Source organism: Lichenostomus cassidix, chromosome 1 (assembly GCF_008360975.1).
Source record: "Lichenostomus cassidix isolate B80296 chromosome 1, HeHo_3.0, whole genome shotgun sequence".
In the NCBI taxonomy this organism is placed as follows: Eukaryota; Metazoa; Chordata; class Aves; order Passeriformes; family Meliphagidae; genus Lichenostomus; species Lichenostomus cassidix.
In genome coordinates this window covers 99,333,832-99,349,760 of record NC_139479.1, presented here as the reverse complement: position 1 = coordinate 99,349,760, position 15,929 = coordinate 99,333,832, and positions in this window count along the sequence as shown.

Below are 15,929 nucleotides of genomic sequence, written 5' to 3'. Positions count from 1 at the left end.
TTTATTAACCTTAGAGGGTCAGAGGATAAATGAGCAGTAAAAATAAGCTCTGAGACACTGTTCCTTCACTCACCCCCTCCCCTCCTTAAGACACCATTTCTCTGTTCACCCCCTTCCCTCCTTCAAACCAACAGCTCGGGTTTGGGGTGAGATAGGAGGTTTTTTTCTTGGTCCATTCATCACCACAGTTCTGCTACAAAAACTGTTTCTCCCATCATCCCTCTGACTTAAGGCACTGTTTCTCCACTCACCACCCTCCCTCTTTCCAAACCAACAGACTTTGGTTTGGAAGACTCTTCTCGCGATGGCCTTGGGAGGCTCTTTCCAGTGCCATTGTTTTTGGAGCTCGAGGCTCTTTAGATCTCTCAACCCTAACCCTAGCCGTAACCTGTTGGGTCACAGTCCGGGTGGGTGGCACAGGCCGGCGGCCCCCCCGGACCGGGTCTCTGGTTCGTGTAAACCAACCGAATTCGGGGCGGGCGGCCCCTGAGGTTCTGCAGCATGGCGGCAGTCTTCCAACCACGTCAATTCAAGCAGGAATACAGTGGGACTAAGGAAGAACTGGACTCCATCTCTGTGCTGCTAGGGATGTTTATTTGGGGTAACGGGAAAAGGGGTGCAGGGAAGGAGAAGGGGGAAGGGAGACAAGGCAGGGAGGAGATGCTAGCAGTCCAGAGATGGAAAGACCTCGAGCTGGTCCAGGCTCTGCCTTTTAAGGGGAAGGAGAGGGGACAGGGGCTGGCTCTCTCTGAGCCAATCCCAGGAGGATGAAGGGAAGATTGGCAGGAGGGTTACACGCCAATAGGTTTTGAGGTACAGCAGAGCATATTTCAAAATGAACCAATGGTATATAAAGCAGAGGGACAAAGGAGCACATGAAATCCCAACACTCCACGTTGCAACAATTCCCCGTTTCTATATATATAAAAGAAAAATGAAGCGGTTGTTGAGGTACAATCTAAATTACATACAGTTAAATCTATTGGTTTGAACCCATAGGATTGTTTAAGGGGATTTCAAAATAAAAAATGAAGTCATTGGAGTCCATATATGTTGGTATGCATTTCCCTTGGCTGCTGGTAAGTTTCTTCTAGTTGGAATGTCTTTGTAGCAAATTGGCAAAGCTGGACAGCAGTTCTTAGATGGCTGTTGATTCTGTTGCTGATTGGGACACAGACTGCTGCTTGAGCCAATAGGGAAAGGTCCTTTTACTTGGGAAATAAAACTCAGAAGACAATTACTACTCATTGACAAGCTGTCAGTGTCTGATGGAAAACACTGGCTACTCACAATTTACAAAAGCATTTCTCACCCACCCATCATTCTTCTTGCCAGCCTGCGAGGCCAGGCCGGCTGTGCTCCCCCTCCCCAGCACTTCTGGTTTTGGCATGGGAACCTAGGGGTGGGATTTTCCCATGCTTCTCCGCCCTGTGATGTAAGGGGGCAGAGCATGCTGTCGTGTAAGAAGGGGCGGAGCCTACACAGCCAGGAAGGACTGAGCATGCTGGGAACAAGAAGGTCTCGGAAGCATGGCCTCCGCCATCTTGAAAGTGAGCCCTGGTGTCATGAGGCTGTTTAGGGAAAGAGAGGGTAGGAAAGGAGGGTAAGGTATGAGGGCTTAGGGTAAGGGCCAGGAGGAGTTGATCAGTCTCACTCTAGCAAGGGAAAAGGGGGAGCTGGCGAGGCGCCCGGGAGAACGGTAGCAACGCGGCGTCATTTGGACGGGATGTGACTGGCAAGCTACCTCTTATCAGGGTTAGAGGGAGAAGGAAAGTGGGAAAAGGAAAGTTAAAAACGGGGGTCAGGAAGGGGACTGATAAGGGATCACCTTGCAGTCCCCCAAAGGTTGAAATAAAATATTTTAACTCAAAAAGAGGGGATAGAAGTTCGTTCCTTTTTGAGGAGGAGATACCTAGGGGGTTCCCACTTCCCCACAGTACCTGCCCCTCAAAGCTCACCTCTACCTAACTGCGTAATGGAAAACACAAAAAATAATTAGCTGGGAAATAAGGGAGATTTGCTGACTGCTTAAAACCCTGGGAAAATAAAAACGTGACCATTAAAATAAAATCCTTAACTAAAATTTGCCGCAAAAAGAATAAGGGGGTCTCTTACAGCCTTAGCTGGTCACCCAACTCAAAATTACCAGCAAAATCAGCAAATCTGTCTGTCCCCTGTGGCTCTCTCCACAGGCAGAACGGGTCAACTCTGGTCCCCGCAGTTCACAGTCCGGCCCACGCTCTCACCTAGCGCCTTCGATATCCTGTAACCCGGTTCTCCACTTCCATGTTGAGCCTTATTCCTCTCAGCAACTAAATCCAGCTTCGGCAGAGATTCCTGGGAATTGCAGGGACTTTCTTATAAAAGTCTCTCCTGGGTGCTTAAAAGACTCCCACCACTGAAGTCGCAGTTCCTTGGAGGCAGTAGATGTGAAAAAGCCCGGTGTGGAACAGTGGAGCAGCTCCCGCCGCTGCATTGGTCCAGGCGCGGCCCCGCCCACTGTCCTGCCGTGCGGCGACCCAAGATGTCTGCCACCACGTGGCTCCCGCCACCAAAATGGCGGGCACCACGTGGTCTCGCCGCGGCGTGGTCTCGTCTTGCCACCCCGTGGGTCCAGGGCGGTACGCGCCGCACCGGGCGGCGTTTCGCCGGCGGGGCTGGCGGTGGTCGGCGGCCTCTGTCTTCCCCGGGCAGCGGCAGCAGCTCGGCGCCGGCTCCCAGGCCCCCTGGGGCCGCGGTACGGGGCAAGCAGCGGCGGCAGTCACACAACACCCGTGGTGCAGCGGCGGCAGCTCAGGCATGGTGGTTTCCACAGCGGCGCCAGCTCCGGCACGGTGGCTTCCGCGGCAGCGGCAGCAGCAGGCAAGCAGCCCGGCCCCGCTGCGGCTGCCGTGGCCGCCTCACCCCACACGCGTCGCCGAGCCACCCCGGGGGCTCCACTGCCCGGGGTGGCCTGTCACCACTGCCGGCAAACCGGCGTCAGCGGCTTGAGGCTTCAGCGCGGAGGAATCCAGCAGCATGCAGAAGCGGCGAGGAGCAGCGGGAAAGCAGCGAAACGGCAAAAAAAGCGGCGAGATGGTTCTTTCACGGTAAAGCAAGCTGATTCGATGGAATTTTTCCGGGGTTTCGGCACCATTTGTTGGGTCACGGTCCGGGAGGGTGGCACAGGCCGGCAGACCCCCGGACCGGGTCTCTGGTTCGTGTAAACCCACCAAAATCGGGGCAGGCAGCCCCCGAGGTTCTGCGGCATGGCGGCAGTCTTCCAACCACGTCAATTCAAGCAGGAATATAGTGAGGCTAAGGAAGAACTGGACTCCATCTCTGTGCTGCTACGGATGTTTATTTGGGGTAACGGGCAAAGGGTTGCAGGGAAGGAGAAGGGGGAAGGGAGACAAAGCAGGGAGGAGATGCTAGCAGTCCAGAGATGGAAAGACCTCAAGCTGGTCCAGGCTCTGCCTTTTAAGGGGAGGGAGAGCGGGCAGGGGTTGGCTCTCTCTGAGCCAGTCCCAGGAGGATGAAGAGAACATTGGCAGGAGGGTTACACACTAATACGTTTTGAGGTACAGCAGAGCATATTTCAAAATAAACCAATGGTATACAAAGCAGAGGGACAAAGGAGCACATGGAATCCCGACACACCACGTTGCAACAGTAACCCTAACCACAACCCTAGTTAATTAACGGAGCCGAGTACCTGGCTTCTCCGGCTGAGAAAGATGGAGGAGCAGCCATGTTAGGGCCATCTCGCAATGGCCATGGGAGGAGCTTTCCGGCGCCAGAGTGCCTGAAGCTCGAGGCTCTTTAGATCTCTCAACCCTAACCCTAGCCGTAACCCTAATCCTAGTTAATTACCCGAGCCGAGTACCTGGCTTCTCCGGCTGAGAAAGATGGAGGAGCAGCCATGTTAGACCCTTCTGGCGATGGCCTTGGTAGGCTCTTTCCAGTGCCAGTGTGCCTGAAGCTCGAGGGTCTTTAGATCTCTCAACCCTAACCCAGCAGTAACCCTAACCCTAGCCCTAGTAATTACCCGAGGCGAGTGCCGGGCTTCTCCGGCTGAGAAAGATGGAGGAGCAGCGATGTTAGAGCCTTCTCATGATGGCTGTGGGGGGCTCTTTCAAGCGCCATTGAGCTTGGAGCTCCAGGCTCTTTAGATCTCTCAGCCCTAACCCTAGCCGTAACCCTAGCCCTAACCCTAGTTAATTACCTGAGCCGAGTACCTGGCTTCTCCGGCTGAGAAAGATGGAGGAGCATCCATGTTAGGGCTATCTCACGATGGCCTTTGGAGGCTCTTTCATGTGCCAGTGTTCTTGGAGCTCGAGGATCTTTAGGTCTCTCAACCCTGACCCTATCCGTAACCCTGACCCTAACCCTAGTTAATTACCCGAGCCGAGTACCTGGCTTCTCCGGCTCAGAAGGATGGAGGAGCAGCCATGTTAGGGCCATGTCGCAATGGCCATGGGAGGCTCTTTCCGGCGCCAGTGTGCCTGAAGCGCAAGGCTCTTTAGATCTCTCAGCCCTAACGCTAGCCGTAGCCCTAACCCTAACCGTAGTTGATTACCCGAGCCAAATACTTCGCTTCTCCGGCTGAGAAAGATGGAGGAGCAGCCATGTTAGGGCCTTCTCACGATGGCCTTGGGAGGCTCTTTCCAGTGCCAGTATGCCTGAAACATGAGGCTCTTTAGATCTCTCAACCCTAGCTGTAACCCTCAACCTAGTTAATTAACGGAGCCGAGTACCTGGCTTCTCCGGCTGGAAAAGATGGAGGAGCAGCCATGTTAGGGCCATGTCTCAATGGCCTTGGGAGGCTCTTTCCAGTGCCAGTGTGCCTGAAGCTCGAGGCTCTTTAGATCTCTCAACCTTAACCCCAGCCGTAACCCCAACCCTAGTTAATTAGCCGAGCCGAGTACCTGGCTTCACCGGCTGAGAAATATGGAGGAGCAGCCATGTTAGAGCCTTCTCACGATGGCCTTGGTAGGCTCTTTCCAGTACCAGTGTGCCTGAAACTTGAGGCTCTTTAGATCTCTCAACCCTAGCCCTAACCCTAATCCTAATTAATGGAGCCGAGTACCTGGCTTCTCCGGCTGAGAAAGATGGAGGAGCAGCCAGGTTAGGGCCATCTCTCAATGGCCTCGGGAGGCTCGTTCCAGTGCCAGTGTGCCTGAAGCTTGAGGATCTTTATATCTCTAAACCTAACCCTAACCGCAACCCTAACCTAGTTAATTACCCGAGCGGAGTACCTGGCTTCTCCGGCTGAGAAAGATGGAGGAGCAGCCATGTTAGACCCTTCTGGCGATGGCCTTGGGAGGCTCATTCCAGTGCCAGTCTGTCTGAAGCTCAAGGCTCTTTAGATCTCTCAACCCTAACCCTAGCCGTAACCCTAACCCTAACCGTAGTTAATTACCCGAGCCGAGTACCTGGCGTCTCCGGCTCGGAAGGATGGAGGAGCAGCCATGTTAGGGCCATCTCTCAATGGCCTTGGGAGGCTCTTTCCGGAGCCAGTGTGGCTGAAGCTCGAGGCTCTTTAGATCTCTCAGCCCTAACCCTAGCCGTAACCCTAACCCTAAACCTTGTTAATTACCCGAGCCGAGTACCTAGCTTCTCCGGCTGAGAAAGATGGAGGATCAGCCATGTTAGACCCTTCTGGCAATGGCCTTGGGAGGCTCTTTCAAATGCCAGTGTGCCTGAAGCTCAAGGCTCTTTAGATCTCTCAACCCTAACCCTAGCTGTAACCCTAACCGTAACCCTAGTAATTACCCGGGCCAAGTACCGGGCTTCTCCGGCTCGGAAGGATGGAGGAGCAGCCATGTTAGAGCCATCTCTCAATGGCCTTGGGAGGCTCTTTCCAGTGCCAGTGTGCCTGAAACTCGAGGCTCTTTAGATCTCTCAGCACTAACCCTTGCCGTAACCCTAACCCTAACCCTTACCCTAGTTAATTTCCAGAGCCGAGTACCTCGCTTCTCCGTCTCAGAAGGATGGAGGAGCAGGCATGTTAGGGCCATGTCTCAATGGACTTGGGAGGCTCATTCCAGTGCCAGTGTGCCTGAAAATCAAGGCTCTTTAGATCTCTCAACCTTAACCCTAGCCGAAACCCTAACCCGGGTTAATTACCCGAGCCGAGTACCTGGCTTCTCCGGCTGAGAAAGATGGAGGAGCAGCCATGTTAGGGCCATGTCTCAATGGCCTTGGGAGGCTCTTTCCAGTGCCAGTGTGCCTGAAGATCGAGGCTCTTTAGATCTCTCAACCCTAACTCCAGCGTAACCCTAACCCTAACCCTAGTTAATTACCCGAGCTGAGTACCGAGCTTCACCGGCTGAGAAAGATGGAGGAGCAGCCATGTTAGAGCCTTCTGGCGATGGCCTTGGGAGGCTCTTTCAAGTGCCATTGTGCTTGGAGCTCGAGGCTCTTTAGATCTCTCAACCCTAACCCTAGCCGTAACCCTAACCCTAACCCTAGTTAATTACCCGATCCGAGTACCTGGCTTCTCCAGCTGAGAAAGATGGAGGAGCAGCCATGTTAGACCCTTCTGGTGATGGCCTTGGGAGGCTCTTTCAAGTGCCAGTGTGCCTGAAGCTCGGGGCTCTTTAGATCTCTCAGCCCTAACCCTAGCCGTAACCCTAACCCTAGTAAATTACCCGAGCAGAGTACCTGGCTTCTCCAGCTGAGAAAGATGGAGGAGCAGCCATTTTAGAGCTTTCTCACAATGGCGTTGGGAGGCTCTTTCCAGTGCCATTGTGCCCGAAGCTCAAGGCTTTTAAGATCTCTCAGCCCTAGCATTAACCCTAGCCCTAACCCTAGTTAATTACCCGAGCCGAGTACCTGGCTTTTTCGGCTCAGAAGGATGGAGGAGCAGCCAAGTTAGGGCCACGTCTCAATGGCCTTGGGAGGCTCATTCCAGTGCCAGTGTGCCTGAAGCTCGAGGCTCTTTAGATCCCTCAACCTTAACCCTAGCCGTAACCCTAACCCTAGTTAATTACCCGAGCCACGTACCTCGCTTCTCCGGCTGAGAAAGATGGAGGAGCAGCCATGTTAGACTCTTCTGGCGATGGCCTTGGGAGGCTCTTTCAAGTGCCAGTGTGCCTGGAGCTCGAGGCTCTTTAGAGCTCTCAACCCTAACCCTAGCCGTAACCCGAAACCTAACCCTCGTTAATTACCCGAGCCGGGTACCTGGCTTCTCCAGCTGAGAAAGATGGAGGAGCAGCCATGTTAGAGCTTTCTCACGATGGCCTTGGGGTGCTCTTTCAAGCGCCATTTTGCTTGGAGCTCGAGGCTCTTTAGATCTCTCAACCGTAACCCAGCAGTAACCCTAACCCGAACACCAGTAATTACCCGAGGCGAGTGCCGGGCATCTCCGGCCGAGAAAGATGGAGGAGCAGCCATGTTAGGGCCATGTCTCAATGGCCTTGGGAACCTCTTTCCGGCGCCAGAGCGCCTGAAGCTCGAGGCTCTTTTGAAATCTAAACCTAACCCTAGCCGTAATCCTGACCCTAGTTAATTACCCAGGCAGAGTACCTAGCATCTCCGGCTATGAAATATGGTGGAGCAGTCATGTTAGAGCCTTCTCACGATGGCCTTGGGAGGCTCTTTCAAGTGCCAGTGTGCCTGAAGCTCAAGGCTCTTTACATCTCTCAACCCTAGCCGTAACCCTAACCCTAACCCTAGACAATTACCCGAGCCGGGTACCTGGCTTCTCCGACGTGGAAGGATGGAGGAGCAGCCATGTTAGGGCCATCTCTCAATGGCCTTGGGAGGCTCTTTCAAGTGCCAGTGTGCCTGAAACTCGAGGCTCTTTAGATCTCTGAGCCCTAACCCTTGCCGTAACCCTAACCCTAACCCTCGTTAATTTCCCGAGCAGAGTACCTGGCTTCTCCGGCTCAGGAGGATGGAAGAGCAGCCATGTTAGGACCATGTCTCAATGGCCTTGGGAGGCTCTTTCCAGTGCCAGTGTGCCTGAAGCTCGAGGCTCTTTAGATCTCTCAACCCTAACCCTAGCCGTAACCCTAATCCTAACCCTCATAAATTATCCAAGCCGAGTACATGGCTTCTCCGGCTCAGAAGGATGGAGGAGCCGCCATGTTAGGGCAAGCTCGCAATGGCCTTAGGAGTCTCTTTCAACTGCAGGTGTGCCTAGATATCGAGGCTCTTTAGATCTCTCAACCCTAATCCTAGTGGTAACCCTAAGCCTTGCCCGAGTAATTACCCCAGCCGAGTACCTGGCTTTTCTTGCCGAGAAAGATACGGGGCAGCCATGTTAGAGCCTTCTCACGATGGCCTTGGGAGGGCCTTTAAAGTTCCTCTGTGCCTGAAGCTCAAGGATCTTTAGATCTCTCAACCCTAACCGAAGCAATAACCCTAACCCTAACCCTAGTTAAATACCCGAGCCAAGTACCTGGCTTCTCCGACTAAGAAAGACGGAGGAGCCGACATGTTAGCACCTTCTCGCAATGGCCTTGGGAATCTCCTTCAAGTGCCAGTGTGCCTGAAGCTCGGGGCTCTTTAGATCTCTCAACCCTGACCCTAGCCGTAACCCTAACCCAACCCTAGTTAATTAGCCGAGCCCAGTACCTGGCTTCTCCGACTAAGAAAGAGGAAAGAGCAGCCATATTAGAGCCCTCTAACTACAGCTTTGGGAGGCTCTTCGAAGCGTCATTGTTCCTGGTGCTCGAGGCTCTTTAGATCTCTCAACCCTAACCCTAGCGGTAATCCTAAACCTAGACCTAGTAATTCCCTGAGCCGAGTGCCGGGCTTCTCCGACTAAGAAAGATGGAGGAGCAGCCATGTTAGAACCCTCTAACGATGGTCTTGGGTGGTTTTTTAAAGCGCCATTGTACATGGAGCTCGAGGTGCATTAGAGCTCTCAACCCTAACCCAGCGGTAACCCTAACCCTAGCCCTGGTAATTACCTGAGGCGAGTGACGGGCTTCTCCGGCAGAGAAAGATGGAGGAGCAGCCATGTTAGGGCCATGTCTCAATGGCCTTGGGAGGGTCTTTCATATGCTACTGTGCCTGAAGCTCGAGGCTCTTTAGAGCTCACAACCCTAACCCAGCGGTAACCCTAACCCTAGCCCTAGTAATTACCTGAGCTGTGCACCTGGCTTCTCCGACTAAGAAAGATGGAGGAACAGCCATGTTAGAGCCTTCTCGCGATGGCCTTGGGCGGCTCTTTACAGTGCCGGTGTACCTGAACCTCGAGGCTCTTTAGATCTCTCAACCCTAACCCTAGCCGTAATCCTAACCCTAACCCTAGTTAATTACCCAAGCCGAGTACCTCGCCTCTCCGTCTCAGAAAGATGGAGGAGTAGCCATGTTAGAGCCTTCTCGCGATGGCCTTTGGAGGGGCTTTCAAGTGCCACTGTACCTGAAGCTCAAGGCTCTTTAGATCTCTCAACCCTAACTGTGGCCTTAACCCTAACCCTAACCCTAGTTAATTACCTGAGCCAAGTACCTGGCTGCTCCAACTATGAAGGATGGAGGAGCAGCCATGTTAGAGCCTTCTGGCGATGGCCTTAGGAGGCTCTTTCAAGTGCCACTGTGCCTGAAGCTCGAGGCTCTTTAGATCTCTCAACCCTAACCCTAGCCGTAACCCTAACCCTAACCCTAGTTAATTACCCGAGCCGAATACCTGCCTTCTCTGGCTGAGAAAGATACGCGGCAGCCATGTTAGAGCCTTCTCGCAATGGCCTTGGGAGGCTCTTTCAAGTGCCAGTGTGCCTGGAGCTCGAGCTCTTTAGATCTCTCAACCCTAACCCTAGCTGTAACCCTAACCCCAACCCTACTTAATTACCCAGGACAAGTACCTGGCTTCTCCAACTATGAAAGCTGGAAGAGCAGCCATGTTAGAGCCCTCTAACGATGGCCTTGGGAGGCTCTTTGAAGCGCCATTGTTCTTGGAGCTCGAGGCACTTTAGAGCTCTAAATCCTGACCCTACCGGTAACCCTAACCCTAGCCCTATTAATTACCTGAGGTGAGTGCCGGGCTTCTCATGCCGTGAAAGATGGAGAAGCAGCCATGTTAGAGCCATCTTGAATGGCCTTGGGAGGCTCTTTCCAGTGCCATTGTGCCTGAAGCTCGAGGCTCTTTAGATCTCTCAACCCTAGCCGCAACCCTAACCCTAACCCTAGTTTATTACCTGAGCCGCGTACCTGGCTTCTCCGACTAAGGACGGAGGAGCCGCCATGTTAGGGCAATCTCGCAATGGCCTTAGGAGGCTCTTTCAATTGCAAGTGTGCTTGGAGATCGAGGCTCTTTAGATCCCTTAACCCTAACCCTAGCCGTAACCCTAACCCCAACCCTAGTTAATTACCCGACCCGAGTACCTGGCTTCTCTGGCCAAGAAAGACAGAGGAGCAGCCATGTTATGGCAATCTCGCAATGGCCTTGGGAGACTCTTTCTAGTGCCAGTGCGCCTGGTGCTCGAGGCTCTTTAGATCTCTCAACCCTAACCGAAGCAATAACCCTAACCCTTGCCATTGTAATTACCCGTGCCGAGTACCTGGCTTCTCCGGCTGAGAAAGATGGAGGAGCAGCCATGTTAGAGCCTTCTCGCAATGGCCTTGGGAATCTCTTTCATGCGCCAGTGTGCCTGAAGCTCAAGGCTCTTTAGATCTCTCAACCCTAACCCTGGCCGTAGCCCTAACCCCAACCCTAGTTCATAACCTGAGCCGAGTACCTCGCTTCTCCGACTAAGAAAGATGGAGGTGCAGCCATGTTAGAGCCATCTCGCGATGGCCTTGGGAGGGCCTTTCATGTGCCAGTGTGCCTGAAGCTTGAGGCTCTTTAGATCTCTCAACCCTAACCCTACCCGTAACCCTAACCCCAACCGTAGTTAATTACCCGAGCCGAGTACCTGGCTTCTCCATCTCAGAAGGCTGGAAGAGCAGCTATGTTAGAGCCCACTAATGATGGCCTTGGGAGGCTCTTCGAAGCGCCATTTTTCTTGGAGCTCGAGGGGCTTTAGAGCTCTAAACCCTAACCCAAGTAGTAACTCTAAACCTACCCCTAGTAATTACCCGAGTCGAGTGATGGGCTTCTCCGGCTGAGAAAGATGGAGGAGCAGCCATGTTAGGGCCATCTCGCAATGGCCTTAGGAGGGTTTTTCCAATGCCACTGTGCCTGAAGCTCGAGGCTCTTTATATCTCTCAACCCTAACCCTGGCCGTAACCCTAACCCCAACCCTAGTTAATTACCTGACCCGAGTACCTGGCTTCTCTGTCCGAGAAAGACTGAGAAGCAGCCATGTTAGAGCCATCTTGAATGGTCTTGGGAGGCTCTTTCCAGTGCTAGTGTGCCTGAAGATCGAGGCTCTTTAGATCCCTTAACCCTAACCTTAGCCGTAACCCTAACCCTAACCCTTGTTAATTACCGAAGCCGAGTACCTGGCTTCTCCGGCTCAGAAGGCTGGAGGAGCAACCATGTTAGAGCCTTCTCGCGATGGCCTTGGGAGGCTCTTTGAATTGCCACTGTGCCTGGAGCTCGAGGCTCTTTAGATCTCTCAACCCTAACCCTAGCCGTAACCCTAACCCTAACCCTAGTAATTACCCGAGGCGAGTGCCTGGCTTCTCCGGCCGCGAAAGATGGAGGAGCAGCCATGTTAGTGTCTCCTCGCGATGGCCTTGGGATGGTCTTTCCAGTGCCAATGTGCCTGGAGCGCAAGGCTCCTGGCCTCCCAACAGCATGGGATGGGGTTAGGGTAAGGGGTTTGTTCCCTGGTCAGTCCATCAGGGAGAGGGGTCCTCTACTTAGCCATGGGGTCCCTCCCACGAGAGACAGTTATCTGGGAACTTTTTTGGCATGGGTCCAATCTCACAAGCAATATCCCACCCGAATTCTTCTGCAACGTCAGATTTTTGTCCATATAGTGCAGACTTCTGAGTCTATGCCAGGCTGCTTCCATCCCAGAAGCAAGGCCTTTCTCTCCCTTGCAAGGCCTTTGCAACTTTAACTCTTTAGATGAGACTCCCACTGGATCACAGCTTCCTCCAGGCATCCACCTGCTCCTCTGGCATGTGCTCCTCCCCACAGGCTGTTGGTGGATCTCTGCACCCCCATGGGCTCCATGGGCTACAGGGGGAACACCTGCCCCCACCATGGTCTTCACCACAGCTAGCAGAGGGTTTTCAGCTCGGGTGCCTGGAGTACCTCCTCCCCCACCTCCTCCATTGACCTTGATGTCTCCATGTTTTTTTCCCCTCACACATTTTCACCTCCTCCTCCTCTAGCTAAAAAGAAGTGCATGACGACTTTGTTTTGATTTTTTCTTAAATATGTTCTCACAGAGACGTAACTAACATCTCTAATTGGCCCAGACTTGGCCAATTAACAGCATGTCCATCACCTTCAGAGCTATCAGAGATTGGCTCTACTGGAATTGGTGAAAAACTTCCAGAACCTTCACACAAGACACACAGGAGCCATCTTTGTGCCACTCCCCACCCTTCAGACACTTCTCCAGGCCTACCACAACAGCTTTTCAAGGGTTTAAATTTCTCTTAGATGCTAAAGATAACTTTGCTGATGTTCTGGGCTAAGCAAAACCAACACACTTTTTACTAAGGTGAAAGTCATTATGCCTTTATTTTCTGAGACTACTGTTAAAGTGTGACAGTGTACTCCTGCAGGTTTCCTGCTATGGAAAATTTATTTGCAAGAGAATACTTGAAGTCTGAAATGCTTCCATGGTTCTTTTTACTACTACATTTTTCCTGCAAGCCTTACAGCCCCGTGTTATTGGGATAACCTGAGTGTATGAAATAAATGGACATCCAGTTAATCCCACAGAGCTGGTTTTGTAGATTTTTATCCCAAAGTATCTATTCACAATAACTAGATGAAGCCCAAGATGCTTTTCAAGGTTTGCCTGCTGTTCTGGAGAACTGGGAGGCAAAGGTGGAGAATAATCAAGTCTTGTATGCCGAGTGTTTCAGACCTCTGGGGATAGGTGAGTGCAAGCTGAGTAAGCAGTACTAGTGACCAACATGCAACTTAACTCCCACCCTAAGTTAGAGTAATGCAGCATCCCAGCTCCTCCCTTGGGGTTAAATTTCTGTAAATTTAAGTTACCAATGTCTGTGATAATATTAAAAGGTTATCAGACCCAGTTCCCACTGCATTTTCCCTATTTCACCAGCATCATTTTATGGTTCTGATTCAAAGAATGATGATTTTCATAGGTGTTTTCTCAGATTTTCAATATGAGGAAATCCAGAGGGCCATTGGCTTTGCAGCACTGGACTTTGATGTGAGGATCTGCCCAAAAAACATGGTTTTGTGCACAGGTTGTTTGTATTCTTATCTGCTCTACTTCTTACTCTCTTTACTCAGCTGTGTATTCTGGTCTACAGCTGCAGAGGAAAGCAGCCATCTAAATTCCAAGCAGCTGCTCTGAGTCCAGACTGTGCTTCCACCTGAGCTGCTGCAGTTTCTGAAGCTCCAGCTAGCCCAAGATGACTGTCTCCCCTCTGTGCTGTGCTGCAGGTACATAGCTACACCACCATGAAGGAGTTCGGAGTGAGAGTCTGAGTCATCTTCTCTTTTCCCTATTTGTTTACCCCGGCCCAGGGTTGTCTTTATTTGTCTGTACAAGCCTTGCTAATCCCCAGTGTTAACATCAAACTCTTTAAGCCCGTGAACTTTGCCCAAAGTTTCACTGAAAACTGCACAGTGACAAATATGTTAGTCTCTGGTTTGTAAACGCAGCACCAGCTGGCTTTTCTTTTCTGTTGTCACCCTACAACAAATATTGTAAGTTTAAACATTGATTTGCAAGGTGTTCCAGGATCAATATAATTTCTAATATTTATATTAGGATTACATAGTCTTTAATACTCACTTCCTTCCTTGGCATTTATAGCATACCCAGCCTTGTAAAAATAATTACTCAAAATCAGAAATTTGTTGATGAGTTGATTTGAACTTAAAAGCAATAGTCCGTTGATGGGTTAAAAGTGCAAGTTGAAAGAGAAAATGCAAGCTCCCTTAAAATACAATGCAAATCAGGTCGCAGTATTGACTGTATTCTGCTAATTGCTGATCTGGGATATGTTCTTTGAATGGCAGAAGCTTGTTAGAGATACCCAGGGTTTGTATAACACATGTGTGGCTGTAGATAAGTAGCTCAGTGGAGCAATAACTTTAATACTTTGCCTTATTCCTTAGCTTCCTATTCTAAGAAGTGGCTTTGCTTTCTTCCCAGCAAGTTTATATGTTCATTGCCAATACAGCAAGCCACAAAGAGGATGGAGGTTTGCATCTACCTCCCAAGATTTCAGAGGGTGCCAGTTTTAATTCCCTCTTTGATATACAGCAGAATGACACAAGTGATTTTTTTCATTAGCTGAGGTTAAATAGTCAAGTTTTTGCCTCAGAGTAGCAAAATGTTTAATTAGATGCTCAACTCGATACACAGTGGCATTTTTATACATTTTTAATCCTTGCTGAGTTTAGATAATCAGCTCAGAAGCTGTTAGGATTTGTAAAACAAAAGCATTTGTTGAATATAGCATATATTACTTATAATAGGGAGGAAAATATCTATTCATTGGCAACACAAAGCTATCTTTAGTGAAAGCAGTTGAAAGATCTTTGTGAATTTAAATACAAATAGTCATGGCTGACAATCTGTGTCTGACAAGGCTGTGCATAAAAAACTCTTCTACAAGCTGCCAGCACCTAGACATTGTTGAGGCTTCTGCTTTTCTCTTAGCCAGGAGCAAAAATGTGATGGGAAAGTGTTGGAGGAGGAAGAAAGTTTTTAGCAGTGGTCTGAGGGAGTAGAATGACATTAAAAGAGAGATGCTTATGTCAGGAAAATACACTGAGTCACTGAATAACCTATTAGGAGAAGTGGAAACTCCATTGGTTAGGCCACTTGGAAACACTAGAAGGCTAAGAAATAATTCAACTTCTGTTAGAATCTAGGCTATTTCTCTCTTATGCAAGACATGGAAGATACTTTAAACTATCCTTAAATTCCCTAAAATTTGAAATTATCTACAGTGTTGCATTCATCTTAGTATCAAAAGCATAGTGGGTTTCTTATTTCTATCTCAACTGCTGGCAGAGTGAAACAAATGGATTTTTCCCTTTATTTTCCAATTATACTTTTGAAATTACCAGCATAAATCTTTTGGAAGCTGGACATTCACCATTTACCTCATAAAGGCAGCAACTGCAGTAGCTGTGCCTGGTTCCCATTTAGTACCAAGCTGAAGTGCCTCTCTTCTACCCATGAAAGGTTGTTCTGAAGAAAAAGGATTATTGCAGAGCCTGTGTCAATCAGGCTGTAGTGATGTAAGCGGAGGTGCACTTAATAACCCAGCAAGAACCACAGTGAGGCTGCTCCACTCATTTCCTATGAGCTCCCAAAGAGCTGAGAAGCACAGCTTTGTCCTGGTGACTGGGGCTGCATACAAGTCTCCTGCCTGGGAAAATCACAGCTCTTCCTTGGGTCATCTCACTGCTGAGGCTTCCAAGTTTACTTCATTCTCTCTTCCATTGTCTTTTAGGATAGAAATACGTGTGGTGTGACACAGACTATTCTGTTAGTGCCCAGAAAGTGTGGTTAATGAGACCAGTGTGTGTTATTGATGAGATTCATATTACTTAAGACAATGGGGAATCTGAAATTGTTTTGTTGTAGAGAACATAAAGTAGTGATGTCTTTTTCTCTGGTCCTAGAATTATGAGCCAGACATGGTTAAAGGGATAAAAGGGTTTTATCTTGGTATTTAATAGGATCCTATGGTGCACAACTCGTCAAGGTGGAAAGCACTAAAGACGCACACCCATCATAACGCATATACAATTTTTACAGACCTTGCAAATTAGCATATCTGACAAAGATTCCCCAGTAAGAAGCTTAATAGATGAAGTAATGTCCCCCATATTCTGAAGTCTCCCCACACAGATGAGGCTGGAACTCTGTTTACAAAAC